At 43.9% G+C, this 19,158-nt stretch overlaps 1 pseudogene; it reads right to left on the bottom strand.

Moving 5' to 3' along the window:
* Window positions 1–395: 395 nt before the first annotated feature.
* On the bottom strand, window positions 396–15,290 carry LOC127207655 (60S ribosomal protein L31-like; annotated as a pseudogene).
* Window positions 15,291–19,158: the final 3,868 nt, after the last annotated feature.

Genomic DNA, 19,158 nt, shown 5'->3' with positions numbered 1-19,158 from the left:
AGCCTTTATTTTATTTTTAAACAGGTCTAACTGTGTAGTCATGTCTGTCTTACAACTTGCTACACAGACCAGGCTGGCCTTGAACTCAGAGCTTTGCCTGCCTCTGCTTCCTGAGTGCTGGGATGTGCTCCTTTATGCACGGCTACATCCAGTCTTGTGATTTGGCCTTCTTCTTTCTTCTTCTTCTTCTTCTTCTTCTTCTTCTTCTTCTTCTTCTTCTTCTTCTTCTTCTTCTTCTCTTCTTCTCTTCTCTTCTTCTTCTTCCTCTTCTTCCTCCTCCTCCTCCTCTTCTTCTTCCTCCTCCTCTTCTTCTTTCTCCTCTTCCTCTTTTTCCTCCTCCTCCTCCTCTTCTTCTCCTTCTTGCAGTTCTCTAACTTTATTTGACATTCAGCAGGTTAGTGCTCGTTCACATTGACCATCTGTGGATTCCTGAATGTGGTAACAGGCACGTAAGTTACCAATGTATGGACCTACTTTGGTGAATCCTCATCCTCATTACGTTTTCTGGACAAAAGTACTCGGATGCGATATGGAACATTTCTTATTCCTTTGGCCCAGACAGCTTTATTGAGCTTGGTGTCTATGAGCACATCTGGAGCCCCCATCTCCTTCATGGGAAATTTCCCAGTTTCTCTGAGTGCCCAAGGAGCACACTTCTAGAGGCCCACTCCATGGACGTGCTTGTGAATCTTGGTGTGTTCTCGGGTCACCACCTCGTTGATGGTGGAACAACCCTTCTTTTCACCACCCTTCTTTGTGGGAGCCACTCTGCTGGCCAAAAACTAGAAAGGATGGCCGCAAGGGACTGTGGGAAGAGAAGCTGTGTTGCCTATATTGTGACTTGGCTTCTATCGCTTAGCATAATGTTTAAACTTTTCTACCTTGTGCCATATGTCAGCACAGCATCTTTGTTATGAGCTAATATTTTGTATCAGGAAGGACAATTTAGTTGGTTTGAGCTATTCTGAGTATACTCTTGTAAGCATTTGTGTATAACATTTGTGTATACATAGACGTGTTTGGATTGCTTGGAGAGAGGCCTTGCAGTGGAATTTCTGTATCACGTACAACAAGCCAATGTTTACATTTGAGGAGCTACCTAACTCTTCCAAAGTGACTATACCAGTTTACATTTTCACCAATAACCATGTTTCTCCAATAAATGCCTTTAAAAAAGAAAGGCTGTCCGAGGGAGTGTGGCTATCTTAGCCTGCTCTGTCTCCCTCTCCCTCCCCTCCTCTTCCCCATCTTTAGACCCGGCCTCCCAGTACAGGGCAGGTTGGCCTTGAGCTTGCTTGCAGTGCTGCCTTAGCCTCCTCAAACTGGGATTACAGGTGTGTTCTACTAGGCCTGGCTTGTGGTTTTGGTTTGCATGCCTTTGAGTAATGCTATCAAACATATTTTCAGTGCTTATTGGCCATTTGTATGTCTTCTTTAGAAATGTGTCCACTCAAGCTGGGCACTGGTGGCGCATGCCTTTAATCCCAGCACTCAGGAGGCAGAGGCAGGCGGATCGCTGTGAGTTTGAGGCCAGCCTGTTCTACAAAGGGAGTCCGGGACAGCCAAGGCTATCACAGAGAAACCCTGTCTCAAAAACCAAAAACCAAAACAAAACAAAAGAAAAAAAAAGAAAGGTGTCCATTCAGATGTTTGTTCTTTTTAAAATATGACTTGCCTTTTTAAAACGAATAACAGCTTTAGGTTTTTAGGAAACTGGGCTTTTAGTTATTTTATTGAGTCAGATGGATTTGTTATAGAGTTTAGATACAAGTTACTTATCAGATATATGATTGAAAATCCACTTTTTGATGATTTCCCTTGAAGCTTTATAGTGTCATCTTTAGTTTCTCTACATTTCCACTGTTACTTTTGTTTTTGTATACCCCAGAGTCACAGAGATTTAATTCTATATTTTCTTCTAGGAAACTTATAGCTTCAGCTTTTATTTAAAGCCATTTTTTTTGGTGTACATCATAAGAAAGGGGGCTGGTTCTGGCAGGCGCAGCCAGTAGGATTTGCTGAAAGAGCAGAGGCAGGGGGATCTGGAGTTCAAGGCCAGCCTAGGATACATGCTTTTGGGCTGGAGAGATGGCTCAGCTTATCCAAGGCTAGACTCACAACCAAAAATATAAGAAAGGGGACCATTATTTTCCTCTAGCATATAGTTATTCAAAGTTACAACATTGTTTGTTAAAAAACCAACTCCTTCCCATGGAATTATTTGGCACTAAGTGCCCAGGGCTGGGCTTATAATTGAGGTGGCGGAGTGCTTGCCACACTACCCACAAGGCCTTGGGCTAGATCCTCAGCACCATGTAAACTGCATGGTGGGCCATACCTATACTCACAGGAGAGGGAGGTTGGAAAATCAAGCTTATCTAGGCTTATCTGCAGCCAGCCTGGGATAGATGGGAAACTATCTTCAAAAAACTCAAAAAATAATGAATGTCTGGAACCTCAATTTAGTTATATTTTATTGATATACGTATATTTCAGTATATTTTCTTTTGTTTGCTATTCTTCTCTTCTGTTGGTTTGGAGTTGATATCATCTGTTTCTATTGGTTATTTCATTATACATTTTTTTCCTGAATTTAAAGTTGCACTTACGGTATTTTAATTCCCCTTTGAATAAAACAAGTGAACAGAGCTGTTCAGCTTGAAGCAGACCCTTTCTACTCTGGCTTACACGCAGTTGTCAAATGTCTGGTTGTTGTCCGTTTCTGTCCCTATCGTCATAAGTCGGGCATTGCTGCTGGTACCATCCACAGAAAGAGCAACTGTGGATATCATTTCCACTTTATCTCCTCACTGTGCTGTCTCATATCTCAGATAATCGTCTCGGAGTAATTGTCATTGTTTCTGAGGTATCTTGCTATTTGTTTTCCAATGTTGGGAGTCAAATCTAGGGCCTTGGGCATGCTAGGCAGGTGTTCTGTTAGTGAGCCACACCTGCAGACCTTTATTCTCATTCTTAAAATATAATATTGAAGGTTTTAAAAAATTGACAATAGAGTTTTCATACAGCATAGTCTGGTTATGGTTTCCCCTCCTGCAACTCCACAACCACCCAAATCCACACTCTTTCTCTCTCTCATTAGAACACAAACAAATAAAAAAAAAAATAGTAAAATAAAATAAGATAGAACAAATGAAAAACAAATCATAATAGGGTGAAACAGAACCAAAAGATCCAAGGGACACACACACACACACACACACACACACACACACACACACACACTCTCACAAACAAACATTCACACAAACACAGAAATCCCATAGAAACACAATGCTGGAAACCGTAATATATATGCAAAAGATCAGCAAAGGGGAGAAAAGGAAGTAACGTCCAGACAAAACACTATGAAACAAAGAACCTCCAAAATGGCACTGAATTTGGTTTGTGCTGGATATTGACTGTTGGGCATGAAGTCTGTCTGTAACAGGGGTTTGTGTACCCAATGGGACTCTTGTTAGTTAGGGTTTATTGCTGTGAAGAGACACCACGAACATGGCAATTCTTACGAAGGAAAACAGTTAATTCGTGCTGGTGCCAACTTACGGTTCAGAGCTCTAGTAGTCCATTATCATCACAGCAGGAAACATGGCAGCGTGCAGGCAGACGTGGTGCTGGAGAAACAGCAGAGACTTCTGCATTTAGATCCTCAAGCAGAAAAAAGGGAGGGATGTCCTGGACCAGGCTTGAGCTTGTGAAACCTCAAAGCCCACCCCCAGTGACACACTTCCTCCAATAAAGCCACACCTACTCCAACAAGGCCACGCCTCCTAATAGCGCCACTCCCTGTGAGCCTTGGGGGCCACTATCATTCGAACTACTACAACTCTGTTGGAGAAAACTAATTTTTTTAAAAGTAACTTTTATTAGCCTGAGCAATTGTCGTCTTGAGATTTACCGCCTCTGTCTGCTGGAAGCTTCTAGACCCTGTACAGTCTTATCTAGGCCTAGAATGTTTTCAGCCTCTGAAACTTACTGCTGAATAAGCTCACCCTTTCCACCTCTTTCTGAACTCTTGCTGGCTGGCTCAAACCCCTCCCCAAACTGACTGATTCAAACTGGCTTCTGAGAGCCTCTGACTGAATTGTTCTGCTTGGCCTCAAACTAACTCTAGCAATCTGTCTAATCTTCTGGCTCCTTCTCACTCTCTACCTTACCTTGTCTTCACCTGTGTCCAGCTTGTTCTCTCTATAACCTGTCTCTGTAAAACTGTCCTGGTACAATCTGTCTCCCCCGCTCCCCTGACACCGCCACCTCCCTCCCTCTGTGCTGTTCTCTTTCCTCTCTGTTCTTGTGAGAACTGGGCATATCTTATTCTGTCAAAATTTTTCTCTGATTAGTCGCTTTATCTGCTCGGCCTCTCAATTAGACATTGATTTCAAACATGGCTGCTTCCTTTTATGAACTAATTTTACCTTCCTTGTCTGGGATTAGAGGTGTGAACTAAGGGCGTGTCTGTATTCCAGCCAGATCACACAGACCTAGAAGGTCTTTGGATGTGAGATAGCTTCTAGGTTACTGATGGGGACTTGTGTCCATTTCTGTCTCTCAGTGCTGGGACCCCATCTGGCTTAGCCCTGTGCCGGCCCTGCACACACTGCCACAATCTTTGTGAGTACACAGTGTGTCAGTCCGCCTGTTCTTGAAACGCCTGGTTTCCTTGTTGTCTTCCACCACCCCTGGCTCTGGCTCTTACACGCTTGCCTCCTCTTCTGCAGGCTTCCCTGAGCCGTGAGGAAAGGGGTTTGATGGAGACCTCCCTTTTAGGACTGAGGGCTCCAAGTCCTCTCACTCTCTGCACACTGTCCTGCTGTGGGTCTCTGTGTTTGTTCCCATCTGCTGCGGGAGGAAGCTTCTCTGGTGATGGCTGAGGATGACGCTGGTCTGATTCTGAGACCCTCATGGTCAGCAGGGTCCCAGGCAGGTATTGGTACCCAGTTTTAAATTCAGACTTTTCTTTGTATTTGGGAGAAATAAAATTGACTGGCTTTCATTATTGACATTGAAAAATATAGGGCCGGTGAGATAACTGGGCTGGTTAAAGGTGCTTAGACACCGGGCATTTGATCCCTGCCTGGGATGCACATGGTGGAAGGAGGGAATCAACTTCCCCAATCTGTCTTCACACACACACACACACACACACACACACACACACACACACACACACACTGGCATGTGCCTGCTCCCTACCCCCAAAAAAGACACTTTGGCATTTTAAAAATGCCACTTTGTTATTCATCTGTGTGAGCACCCTCGCCCTCCCCTTTGCTAATTTTAAGTTTCTTGTCTGCTGTTTTGCATGTGTCTGAGCACAGATTTCTTCTTTATTTCTACTTTAATTCCAGGAAAACCCTAGCTACAGTTTTTTTCTAAAATGCCTTCTTTGGTTTTTCTCTAATCGTTCCTTCTGAGACTTCAGTTAAACACTGAAACATCTCTTGCATGATACTGGAAAATGGTTTGAAGTAAGACTTAAATATGAAAGGCAATTAAAAAATTGGGAGGCTATTTTTATGCTATAATGGAGAGGGGGGAGTGCTTGAACAAACATAACGAAGCACAGACTTTTAGGGAAAATATTCATGAATCTGATTATATCGAGGTTAAAACATCTGGATTAAAGAAGAACACGATTTAGATTTATCAACGCTTTTGTTTGGTGTCACCATGAAGTTTTAAGTTCAAATGTATAAGTTGTGTGTAAGCTTAATTCTGCCTTTAAAAACATTTTATTTTACTTTATTTTAAATCTCATGTGAATGTGTCTCTATGTGTACATGTGCATATGGATGCAGGCGGCTGCAGAGGCCAGAAGAAGGTGCTGGGTCCCCCTAGAGGTAAATTGAAAGCGCTTGTGAACAGCCATGTGTGGGTGCTAGGAACTGACCATGGGGTCTCTGGAAGAGCAAGAAGTGCTCTTAACTTGTGAGCATTCTCTTCAGCCTCAACTCCTTGCTCGTATCCTCCTCACCTCTATGTTTGCATTGTATCTGGCCTGTGCAAACCTTTAAGTTGGCCAATGTATTTTCCCCAATATTCCTAACCTCCTTGTTTCTAGTTATAACAGTGTAGACCCATCCCATACATTTCCTGTTACAGATCAGGACATAGAAATTACTCAAGTAATTTTAGTTTGTTTAATGAAAAATACCGTGTGGAGCCCGCAACGGTGCCTTTTGTAGTATTGTAAGGAACCAATGTGTTACTCTGGAATCTGTGAAGGGGGCGGCAGTATTTATCTTGCTCTGTAGAGTGTCCTGGGGTATCAACAGCTCACTAGAGGCAGGCACTTTAGAATGTGGTTTTCAAAGAAGTGTTTCAGCTGGCAAATGCAAGCAGGTTTATAACATTAGAATATTACTTTTAGGGGTCTAGCGAGATGGCTCAGTGGGTAAAGGTGCTTGCCACCAAGCTGGTGGCCTAAGTTCCATCTTTAGGACTCACATGGTAGGATGAGAGAATGAACTCCTGACCTCAACATGTGTACTCTGGCATACATTTATACATATGCATGCACACACAGAAATAAAACAATTAAGAAATGTAAAATAATTATAAAAACCCACCATTTTGCAACCTCAAAGAACTAAATACACAGACACAAGAAACAATCATCAAAACCCATCTAGCAATTCACAAAACAAGACCCTTTGATGAAATTCCATGATAGCATTGATAATATAATTTGCCAACGCACTTTATATTGAGAATGTTGAAATATTTCAACTCAAGTACTAGTTTATAGAAAATATAGAGGACAGAGAAACATACAACACAGAATCAATCAGTAAAATTCCAGCCTATGGATGTTACAAGAAAACAGAACAAAAACCAAAAACCAAGCAACCAAAGAAAACCCCAACAAAACCTGGCTTCATCAAAAACAGGGAAAGCATTACCAAACACTGAAAGAAGTGGGTAATAGGGAGTTGTTGTGGCTACTGATACTTACTATTGAATATTGGTAGTTATTGTCTTTTTGATTTCTGACTTAAACTTTAAAAACACTTATAAAACAAGTGGGAAATGCCGGGCATGGTGGCGCATACTTTTACTCCCAGCACTCGGGAGTCAGAGACAAGAGGACTGATGTGAGTTCAAGGCCAGCCTAGGCTACAAAGTGAGTCCAGGACAGCCAAGGCTAACACAGAGAAACCCTGTCTCAAAAAAACCAACAAAACAAAACAAACAAACAAACAAACAACAAAACAAAACAAAAAAACAAGTGGGAAATTTGAAAAACAGCCGGATAATTTTATGATACTTGGCACTAGTTTCTTTCTCTTTTTTGGGGGGGGAGGGATATGCTTTTTAAATACTTTTTATTCTTGGTGAGTTTTGCATCATGCACCTCAATCTCACTCATCTCCACATCCCTATGCCCTTGCAACCTCCTCCCCAAAACAATAAAATAGAACAGAATAGGATAGAATAGATTAAACAACAACAACAACAACAACTCTTGTCACGGAACCTGTAGTGTGTCAGTGTGTCCCACAGAATACACTTTTGTCCACATATCTTCACCTGCAAATGTTCATTGAGTCATCGGTTTGGATCAAGGCCTCTGGGTTCTGCTACACTACAAATCCTGGATCCTTACTGGGACTCCTCTCGTATATCCTGTTATTGCCCTGTGTCATGGAGATCTTGCAGCTTTGGATCTATAGGACTGGGCTTTTCACACGCTAAAGCAGTTTATAGATGGGGTAAATGTTGGAGTGGCCCAACTCAAATACCTGGGTCTGAGCTTGGGTGGTAGCTGAGTTGGTCAGCCTGCTAGTTCTCCCATACCACCAGGGCAAGCTCTCCAGTGCTGTCCAGGTTAGCTCTCTCAATACCTCAGCCATTAAGGGGCCAAGCCAGCTCTCCTGACCTCAGGGATAGCTCACCCATCCTCCATGCCACCAGGGTCAGCTCTGCTGTACAGCCCAGGGTTGATGCACAGTCCACTCTCCTGAATGCTGGAGACAGTGAGGGACAGGGACAGGTCTCCTGCTCTCATGACCTCAGGGCCAGCTCTCCTACCTGCCACAGGCAATGAAGGGTGTTTGGGGAGGCATCTTTCCCTCACCCATGCTACTTCACAGCACATGAGTGGTGGGGCCAGCTTTTCTATGCTTACTCCCTCAGAGCTAGCTCGTCTGCTCTCCTGCCACCAGGGCCAGCTCTTCAGTGCTGCTAACGTGAGGTACAGGACCCAGTCTCTGGAATGGTGCAGCTGGTGAGGGGCAGGGCCTGCTCTCCAACACTCATGCAATGGGGCCAGCTCTCCTGATCCCACATCACCAGAGCCAGCTCTCCATATTGCACAGGGAAGGAACAGGGCCAGCTCAGCATGAACACTTTTCTTTTATGCCTCATTGTCTCATAGCAGCACCTTTGCATCTCTCCCCAGTCCCTCTTCTTTTACAAAATTGGCTAATACCAGCATTGCTTGCGGTGCTAATTATTTTCTAGAAAAATAACAGATTAGCCCCCCATATAAAATAATAGTTTTAGGCTGGGCGTGGTGGCGCATGCCTTTAATCCCAGCAATTGGGAGGCAGAGGCAGGTGGATCGCTGTGAGTTTGAGGCCTGGTCTACAAAGTGAGTCCAGGACAGCCAAGGCTACACAGAGAAACCCTGTCTTGAAAAGCAACAACAACAACAACCCCCCCAAAAAACCAACAACAACAACCCCCCCTAAAATAATAGTGTTTTCATAACTTCTTAGAAGACATGGAAGGTAGGAAATGTTTTTAGGTAGGAAAGTAAGAAGATACTAGTAGTGACCACTACACAGTAGTGCGTGTGATTTTCTAAAGGTTTTATGTTTAGCACACGTGGGTCTACAGTCTCATGGGCAGGTGAAGAAATCACGGCTCAAAGCTGTACTTGGGGTTTGTTCTGTCCTTGAGTTAGTATAGAATTTCCTGTATTATTTCCAACTCCACCTTTCATCTTCTCTGCCTCCCTTGCTTGGAAAGGAGTTTAGAGATCATCTTGTACATGCATGCTGTTTGACTTCTGCCCACAGTAGTTTATTGCACATGAGGACAACATGCCGTGGCCCCTGGGAATGTGTAACCCAGCTACCGTGACTGTTCACTTACACACATACTGGAGGAGGAAGCTTCTTAGGGATGATTAGAAGTTTTGAGGCACAGGGATGTCAGAGTATAAATTCTGATGCACCAATGCAAAGATACAAGGGCTTTCTTTCTTCCTTCCTTCCTTCCTTCCTTCCTTCCTTCCTTCCTTCCTTCCTTTCTTTCTCTTTCTGTAACCCTCAGAATTTATTCTCCATAAGGCAATACCCCTCCAACTTTCCCCTTAGTGAACAGGCACACAGGTTGGGGGGTCTTGGTTATAATCACCAAAGTTTTGCTTATGAACAAAATATTTTTAAAAGTTATATTTTACTTTAAGAGCAAAGCTGCATTTTACTTTTAAAATTTATGCTAAATTTTGAATCCTACCTCACAACATGGATATATTTATTTCACTCCAAAAAGGGTCTTTTAAATCACCATTAACTATTTTGGTTTAATTTCTTAAAATGTATGTGCATGTTGTGTTATGTATGTGAGTTGTATTTAGTGTGTGAGTGTGTGCATGTGTGTGTGAATGTGTATGTGTATGTGAGATGTATGTAGTACGTGAGTGGGTGTGTGTGTGAGTGGGTGTGTGCGTGCATGCGTGCATGCCTTTGTGTGTATGTGTGTTTTTATGTGTATATGTGTGTGTGCACATGTGTGTGAGTGCATTCATGCATGCATGTGTGTATATGTGTGCATGTGTGTGAGTGCATGCATGCATATATGCATGCATGTATGTGTGCATGAGTGCATGTGTGCATGTGTGTGTGTATGTGTGTGCATGTGTGTGAGTGCATGCATGCATATGTGCATGCATGTATGTGTGCATGAGTGCATGTGTGTGTATGTGTGTGCATGCGTGTGAGTGCATGCATGCATGCATATGTGCATGCATGTATGTGTGCGTGAGTGCATGTGTGCGTGTGTGTGTGTGTGTGTGTGTATGCACATACAGTGTGCGCCACACGTCTGGCTCCTTCCATAGATAGTGAGGCCTTAACTCCCATCCTCAGGCCTGCAGGTGGGTTACTTCACTGACTGAGCCATCCTCCCAGCCTTCCTCCCAGCCCCTCCCCCTTTCCCTTTACATTTCTTAGCTGATGATCTGTCTCCATTCAAAATCTTTGTGGAAACTGATGATGCCTATTTTGTCCTCTTCCCAGGCACACTTTTATTTTCATTTCTTCAGCACCAAAAGCCTCTTATTATACAGTCATGAGTTAAATATTTTGTACACTATTTGATGCTCTTCATTCCGAAGTATGACTTCTTTACTTACCAGGGAATCAGATTGAGATCGCCCAGAGTTCGCTTTCTGTAGGGCTGTTTAAAAACCGCTGCCAGCAGTAAACTCATGAGCGGGTAAAGCTCCCGCCCCCCCCCCCCCCCCCCCTCATGAGCGTGTAAAGCTCCCTGCCCCCCCCGCCCCCTCATGAGCGGGTAAAGCTCCCCGCCCCCCCCCGCCCCCTCATAAGCGTGTAAAGCTCTCGCCCCACCCCCCCGCCCCCGTGGGGGACAGGAGCATGAAGGTTATTTTCATTTTGGGGAGGTGGGCTATAGGCAATAGAATGTTTACGCTGTACTGGGCTTTAAGGAGTATTGGTTACCCAACGCCAATTCTAGGTGAAGACACTGGAACCCAGTAGATCATAGATCTTTGTTCAAATTACACATTGCAAACTTAGCCAATATCAGTATTTCCCCACTTGTTAGGTTGTGGCTTTTCTACATTGCAGACTGCATGGTGGCCACACACTGCTTCCTAAGTTATCAAGGAGATGTTGAGGGCCACCAAGGCGGCTCAGGGGTTAAAAGCACTTCCTGCTCTTGCACAGAACCGGGAGTTCTCTTCCATGCATTCACATCAAGCAGCTCGCAGGGAAACTTCTGGCCTCTGTGGGCACTTCCGCTCACATGCACATACACATGGAAACACATACACGTAACTAAAAATTAAATACAAATTTAAAAAGTTGTTGAACATTTGTACTTTCTTTTTTCTCTTTCTTTCTTTCTTTCTTTCTTTCTTTCTTTCTTCCCCCCAGGGTCTCTCTGTGTAGCCTTGGCTGTCCTGGACTTACTTTGTAGACCAGGCTGGCCTCGAACTCACAGCGATCCCTCTGCCTCTGCCTCCCAAGTGCTGGGATTAAAGGCATGCACCACCATGCCCAACTCCCATTTGTAGTTTGTTCACATTTGAAGATGGTCACTATAATTAAAATAGACATTTCAGTAGGTGACTCTAGACTTTTTCACATTTGAAATGTTACTGTAAACCAACATCATTTTAATCAGTATTCAGCAATACCTAATGAACATTGCTGTGTCATGAGTAAAGGTTTCAAAGTATAAGTAGGGATACTATGCAATGACGTAATCCAAAATCTTGCAGCAGAGGTTGGCAAGCCTTGCTGTCATGGGTCTTAGAGCGACTCCTTTGGTTTTGTAAAACATATAGTGTCTGGTGAAATAATTCAACATTGTGAAAGCAGCACAATGTGAAAGCAGCCATAAACAGTGTGCAAAAGAATGAACTTGACTATGCACCAATAAAACTTTATTTATAAAAACAGACAGGGAGCTGAATTTGACCGAGAAACCTATATTTTATAGGCTTTAAGTGGTGTTCGTATATAAAGTCACCCGGAACGCTTGTTTTAAAAATGCCGATAATCTTTTGTTTCGGTTACTTTTATTTTTCTTTTTAAATAGCTCTACATATTTTAATAAATTGACCGTAAATCTAAGCGACAGGGTACTTCTAGAGATATGTGTGTGTGGCCTGGCAAGACATCAAGTAATTGGACTCATCTCAGTTACTTCATCCATAAAATGGCATGTACTGCCCTTATTTAATTACTAGTTCTGGACCGGCTCCCTCAGGAACCCTGGTAGGATGCAGTAAAGACAAAAAGGGCATACTATTTATTTAGAGGTGGCTTTGTTATATGTATCTGCCTCCTTATTTTATTTCTTGAGGGTGCCAAGTTTCTATCATGTCCTCTTGGGTGGCCTCTTGAGTTGTCTCCGCCTCTTTATCTGAATCATAAAGAATGACGCTTTCTCGGATCTTACGGGTGTGGAGGAAAAGCTCTACCGATATGCCAAATGCCGTCTATCTGAGACGTGTCCACACACTTTAATTGCTTTGTATTGAAGACTGCCAGGCCTCCAGCAACCTGAGAAAGGAGATAAAAAGAAAGGAAAACTAACAGAGCAGCCAAGGAAAGATGATAAAAGGTAGGGATAATGACCCAGCGGATAGCAGCAGCAGGCAACATCTTTAGCTACCATGAAAAGTATTGAGCCAGTGTGTTTGTTGAATCCGTTTTGCTGGTGGTCACTTTGTGCTCATTCTGAACATCCAGCAGTTAGCTAAGTAAACACACATGACTGATGAAAGAAGAAAGGGAACTATTTTTTTTTTACAGCGGCCATTAAACTTTAACTACCATCTGGCAGGGACTGATTAGAGAAGATCAAAATTAAGGCAGTCAACACAAACGCTGTGTGAATACCTCAGAGTATTAACATGGACAAAGACAGTGAACTGTGGTTAAATAAAGAGACAGACATAAGAGGGAAGTGGTGAATACATCCTTTATGGCTTTGGACCTCATGGTCACATTCATTTGCCAAAAGAACTCCAAGGGGGTGGCGGGTGGTGGGGGGGCGGATAACAAGGAGGCCACGAGAAAATCTGAAACACCTGGAAATAATCAGATGCTCTGCACCAATCATAAAAAAGAAAGTTAGAGAACGGCGCAGGACCACATCGTGTGGGCTTCCTCCCTGCCCAGGAAGGGGATGTTTATAGGAAAGGTGTGTTGAAATTGCCAAGTAGTTAATATTCAGATCAGCCTACTATTTAAAAGTAGGAAATGATTGTATATACTGCCGGGAAAACATTTGGGGCTCTGTCCTTGTGAACACTAAAGACTCTATAATCTCTGGGAATCACTATTTGCTCACTAATTAAATAGACACCCTGCAGGCAAATGACGGAGAGTATGAACCCCACTGTTTGGGGCCCAAGCCTCTGTGTTCCGTCCGTTGGTAACACGGGTGCTTTAACCCTGGGGCAACTTCACCCTATTAAAAACACACAGAAATTCTCCATTTTTCTCCTTTTTAAATGCAGCTTATTTCTGTAGATAGAGGAACTTAGGAGGCCAACTGTCCAGTATCTGAATGGGGGACCAGAGATGAGAGCTGTGTGGGTGTGGGTGGGACTTAGCTATTGGGGGCGGGGCTTAGCTGCTGGCAGTGTGTGTGCTTACCCAGCTTCCAGTTCTCAAATAAGCATTTTAATCTAAGGAAAGTGAAGGAGCCTGACCTTGGTTAGTGAGATGAGCAGTTGAATTATTGCTAGTATAACTCAGGTCCCAACAGAAATATCCTGAAGGAATGCATGAAGTTCACACGTTATCTCTCTGGTTTCTTCTTATATCTAAGAACTTTTTCTATACAAAGTGCAAAGTGTGTTTCTACCCATTCCACAATTTAATCTTTAACGCAGTCCTTGGATGTACGCAAGGGACTTGTCCAAGGATAAAATCACTGCTTAGTAACTGTTGGTGTCATGACTTGAACTTTGGCCTTTCTCCTGATATGGCTGCCAATCCCATATCTCTACTCAGACAAGAGTAAAATCCTTCCTGTAGCCCCACTGGCTGTGATGTTTTAGTCCTGCTCCCTAGCATCCCTATTGGCGCCTTCTTTTATAATTTTTTCTTCTTGAATAAGACTGGACTCAACTTGTTTTACAGTGAGAGCGCTGAAGAGAATGGGTACAGCCTAGGAAAGTGTTGTAGCAAGCCAGCTGTCACCCCTACAGCAGAGCCAGGGAGAGAGAGAGAGCCTGGCAAGACCCACAGATCTTCACCAGCAGGCCCTGGGCTCAGGCCGCTGAAAGGGCTCCTGCAGATGAAAGTCAGAGAGAAATGAAATGAGTGAAAATGTCAAGTTTTGAGTACGTGTGGTGACAGAAGAGAGGAACTTGTTGCTTAATTTTAGAATGTTCTAGGAAAAAAAATCTTACTTTAATTACGTTTTAAATAATAGCACAATTCAAACACACACACACACACACACACACACACACACACACACACACACACACACAGTCTCCAAAGTGTTAAAATTAAAAGGCAGTGTTAAAAAGTAAGATAATTCAAAGGCGTGCTCGGACCCTCATCATTAACACGTTCCTCCTGCCTCTGTACTTCTGGAATCTCTAAACATCTGGTGATTTTACCATCAGGAAACAGTGCAGTGTCCATCTGTTAAATCAGGCTTTGGCTTGATTCACCTGGGAGGACCAGCCAGATGTGGGCGTCCTGCGCATTATTAATGATCTGAGTCTTACCTTTGTACATGCCCTGTGAGGGCGCAGTGTGAGGTACAACCCATAAATCACTAAAAAGTGAAGAAGTCATATTTTACTTCATTTTGCACATAATGAGGAACATTTTCCTTTTCCCTTTTTAGTCAGGGCATAAATCATTAGGAACGATGTAGATTTCTTACATGAGAAAAATTTTAGGTGTTTTTTTTTTTTCCCCCTTTGACAGAAAAAAGGGTTGCAAATATCACCTCAAGGCACAGAAAAAGTTCTCTGATACAAAGCTGCTCTTTAGCTCTCTCTCTGGATGTGGGAGTCTGGGGCAGGATTTGTGATCCTTTCCCACCTATTTATAAATAGCTCCATACAAAATTTCAGTCCAGACTCTTCTTATTCCATCACAATTAACGGCGTATTTATGTGTCACAGTGAAATACTTTTTGTGGCCAGAGACAACATGATGTAATGACCAATATCCAATTTGACAGTGACCTTTAGAGAGTTACTCAGTCTCTTCAAGACTCATTTCCTTTTCAGTAAAATGGGGATGGCGGTAATGATAGAACTTACTCCACAGGGTTGCGTTTAGAACCAAATGCCATCTTCAGACATAAACCTATCACACACACACAGCCGCTTGGCAGAGTTGGTTATTACTATATCCTAAGACACCATGGGCAACAAGCCGCTTATGAAAGGTTTCCTGGGCAAATCTTGACTGGGTGGTTCAGAGATTGTCCATGTCCGCCTTTACATGGACACAGCCTTTCTTGTCACCAGCACTCCCACTGGTGCGCCGACGGGCATGCTGGTCATAGCTGGCGACCGGACAGTAGTACCTCATCTTCATCCAAGTTCATAGTTGACATCAGGGTCCACTCTCGATGCTCTACAGCGCAGGGGTTTGCACAGATGTAAAGAAACAAATTCTTCATCCTACAAGCCCTCTGTACTTTATGCATCCACCACTGTCTATTTCCCAACTTCTGGTTTCCCTAACTTCTGGCTTGCTTTCTCCAGATGTCGTAGTTGAATCATATAGCGTGCAGTTTTTTAGATAGATTTCTTTTAATTAGTAACATATGCTTCCCTCTCTTAGATGTCTTCTCCTGAATTGGTAGCTTTTTTTTTTTTTTTTAAACTGCTAAAGAGTATTCTGTTGCTTGGCTGTATCACTGTTTGCTACCTATTACCTAGATATCCTGCAGGGTATCTTGGTTGCTTCTACATTTTGGCAGTTGCAAATCAAGTTGATGAGCAGATTTTGTATGGATTCCTTCCCTATCCCCCCACCCCACCTCCTGTCTCTCTCTTTCTCTCTTACTCCTCCCTCACCCCCAACCCGGCCTCTTTCTTGGCAGGGTCTTACTCTGTAGCCCAGGCTGTCCTAGAAGCATAGCCTTGGATTTTTTAGCAGAACTTTTGCTTCAGTGTTCTGAGCTGGGATTATAGGTATGAGCCACCATACCAGCCTGCATGTAATATTTTCGCTCATTTGAATAAATACCGTGGGGTTTGATTGCTGGTTGTACTGTGTATTTAATTTTGTAAAGAAACTGACATATTGCCTTTCAAAATGGCTGGCTGTACAGTCTCATCAGCAATCGACTAGAATTGTGCTCAGTTTTGCCTTGAACCTAAAACTGCTCTTTAAAAAGTCTATTAACAAATTTAATGACTGCTTTTTTTTTTTTTTTTTTTTTTTTTTTTTTTTGATAAATGTTTTCTTTCATGATCTGGATCATGGAAAGGCCCAAGTTTCTAGGTCTCTGAAAGTGATGGCAAGAGCAATACTCAAAGCAAGATTGTTACACTTGTAAATACTCCGTGGGTGTTAGTTTAAGGAAGTACCTGGGTTTCTCAGAAGTGAGTTACTGAGAGTGTCCCACATGCTGGATCTACACTAGATGCTGAGATGCATAGTCTAGACAGGATGGCAGCATCAGAGAACTTTCAGTACTGGAATTCTAGGATGAAGGTTTACCTTAAATTTGTGAAAAAAGTTAAAATTTGAGACTTAAAAATTCTCATAGACATTGGCTATAGCTATGGCATAAAGATTGGTTTGATTTCCTTCCCTGGGGGCTCTTTAGTCTACCACACAGTGAGGTTCTTTCTTCTGAGAGCAATGGGCAACTCTTTAGGGACCAATATGAAAATGGCTGAGCTGCCACTCAACCCCCACCCCCAGTGTGTAATGTGTGCCCTGCCCCAGTGTGTAATGTGTGCCCTGCCCCAGTGTGTAACATGTGTCCTGCCCCAGTGTGTACTGTGTGTCCTGCCCCAGTGTGTACTGTGTGTCCTGCCCCAGTGTGTACTGTGTGTCCTGCCCCAGTGTGTACTGTGTGTCCTGCCCCAGTGTGTACTGTGTGTCCTGCCCCAGTGTGTCCTGTGTGTCCTGCCCCAGTGTGTCCTGTGTGTCCTGCCCCAGTGTGTCCTGTGTGTCCTGCCCCAGTGTGTACTGTGTGTCCTGCCCCAGTGTGTACTGTGTGTCCTGCCCCAGTGTGTACTGTGTGTCCTGCCCCAGTGTGTACTGTGTACTCCTGCCCCAGTGTGTACTGTGTGTCCTGCCCCAGTGTGTAATGAGTGTCCTGCCCCAGTGTGTACTGTGTGTCCTGCCCCAGTGTGTACTGTGTGTCCTGCCCCAGTGTGTACTGTGTGTCCTGCCCCAGTGTGTACTGTGTACTCCTGCCCCAGTGTGTACTGTGTGTCCTGCCCCAGTGTGTACTGTGTGTCCTGCCCCAGTGTGTACTGTGTGTCCTGCCCCAGTGTGTACTGTGTGTCCTGCCCCAGTGTGTACTGTGTGTCCTGCCCCAGTGTGTACTGTGTGTCCTGCCCCAGTGTGTACTGTGTGTCCTGCCCCCGTGTGTACTGTGTGTCCTGCCCCAGTGTGTACTGTGTACTCCTGCCCCAGTGTGTACTGTGTGTCCTGCCCCAGTGTGTACTGTGTGTCCTGCCCCAGTGTGTACTGTGTGTCCTGCCCCAGTGTGTACTGTGTGTCCTGCCCCAGTGTGTCCTGTGTGTCCTGCCCCAGTGTGGACCTCTCTGCTCCACACTCGCTTCCCGTCTCAGCACACTGTACCTCACCACTGGCTTTCATTCAGCATCACTCTTTCTTCTTGGTGTTCCATGATTTGTGATCAACTCCAGTCCCGCCCTCATCTGCTGGAGGCACAGAGGGACAGCTGCAGTCATTCTAGCTTCCCCGTGTCTGGGCGAAGAGTATCTTGTATAACGCAGGGAATTCCCATATAGCCCTTTCCTTCTGGATCCCTTCCCCTGATTCCAAGCCCCCGTCTACCACCCCAAATTCTCGCTCCTTCTTGGTGTTCATATAGAGTTCCATCACTTTCGCCCATCGTTTTCCTCTCTCCAATCCCCCCAGCAGCTCTGAAGCCCCAGCTCCTTCTGTCTGGCATGGTAACCCATGAAGGAGAACAGACAAGACTCTTATTTCCTTCCAGGGCTGCAGCCAAGGAAATGCATGATTAGTCTTGCCATTCTATTGTCTTGACTTATTTTCCAAGAAAGACTGAGCCAAGCTGTGGTCATTTTCTGCAACGCTGGTGGAGACCATATTTTATTTGCAGTTGATGTTAGAGGGAATTCTGCGGCTGACCCGAGGCATACTGATTTATGAATCAACATCGGTAACATGACTTTTTATTAAAAAAGAATGTTGGAGGATAGAACTAATGTCTATTTAATCAACTGTTCTCCAATAATATTTTGTCCAGATATTTCTGGCTATAGCCATATTTATGGTTTTTTTTTTCTCAGTCTGAGTTGTATTCTAGTGATCTCACAACTTACAGCCTTATGCAGGGCCTGGACTTGGCACTGTGTTCGGATATCTGCCCAGTAATGAACTGCCCTCTGTATGAGGGACAGAGATGCAGAGGAGGCTGGAAGCTGTAGGTGAGGGGCCCATTGCCACAAGGTCCTTAGACTCTGTCTTTTAGGATTGAGCCACATGTCATTTTGGGAGCACTTTCCAGGTCTCCTTGAGATGCTTACTGATTGGGGGTGGAGAGATGGCTCAGAGGTTAAGAGCACTGGCTGCTTTTCCAAAGGTCCTGAGTTCAATTCACAACAATCACATGGTGGCTCACAACCATCTATAATGAGATCTGGTGCCCTCTTCTGGCCTGCAGGCACATGTGCAGGCAGAACACAGTATATGTAATAAATAAGTAAATCTTTTAGAGAGAGAGAGAGAAAAAAAAGATGCTTACTGGTACAACATTCTCAAATCCAGATTCTGCTTGCCCCCTGAAAGCAAGCCAAGTTCCTGTCTATTCATATAGCTACAGACTGCATGGTGATTGCAGGGGAGGGTCTGAGACCACTCAGAGTGCTGCTTATTTCTCTACTGTAAAGGACAAACTTTGATGATAAGAACATACCAGTATCTTAAATATTTATGAGTAAAATGATGACTTGAACTTAGCCCCTAACATTAGCCTATGACTTCATGAAGAATAATTCAAAATGTGCTGCTACTGAATGACAAGTATTGATTAATAAGATATTCTTACTTAGTGAGCAATTAAGTAGAATTTAGACACTGTTTCAATAGAGTAAGAGTTCGTTTTGGAGCTGGGCCTGGTGGCACACGCCTTTAATCCCAGCACTCAGGAGGCAGAGGCAGGCTAATTGCTGTAAGTTTGAGGCCAGTCTGGTCTACAAAGTGAGTCCAGGACAACCAAGGC

The sequence above is a fragment of the Acomys russatus genome, chromosome 24 (assembly GCF_903995435.1).
Source record: "Acomys russatus chromosome 24, mAcoRus1.1, whole genome shotgun sequence".
Lineage (NCBI taxonomy): Eukaryota > Metazoa > Chordata > Mammalia > Rodentia > Muridae > Acomys > Acomys russatus.
This window is presented reverse-complemented; position numbering and strand designations above follow the sequence as displayed.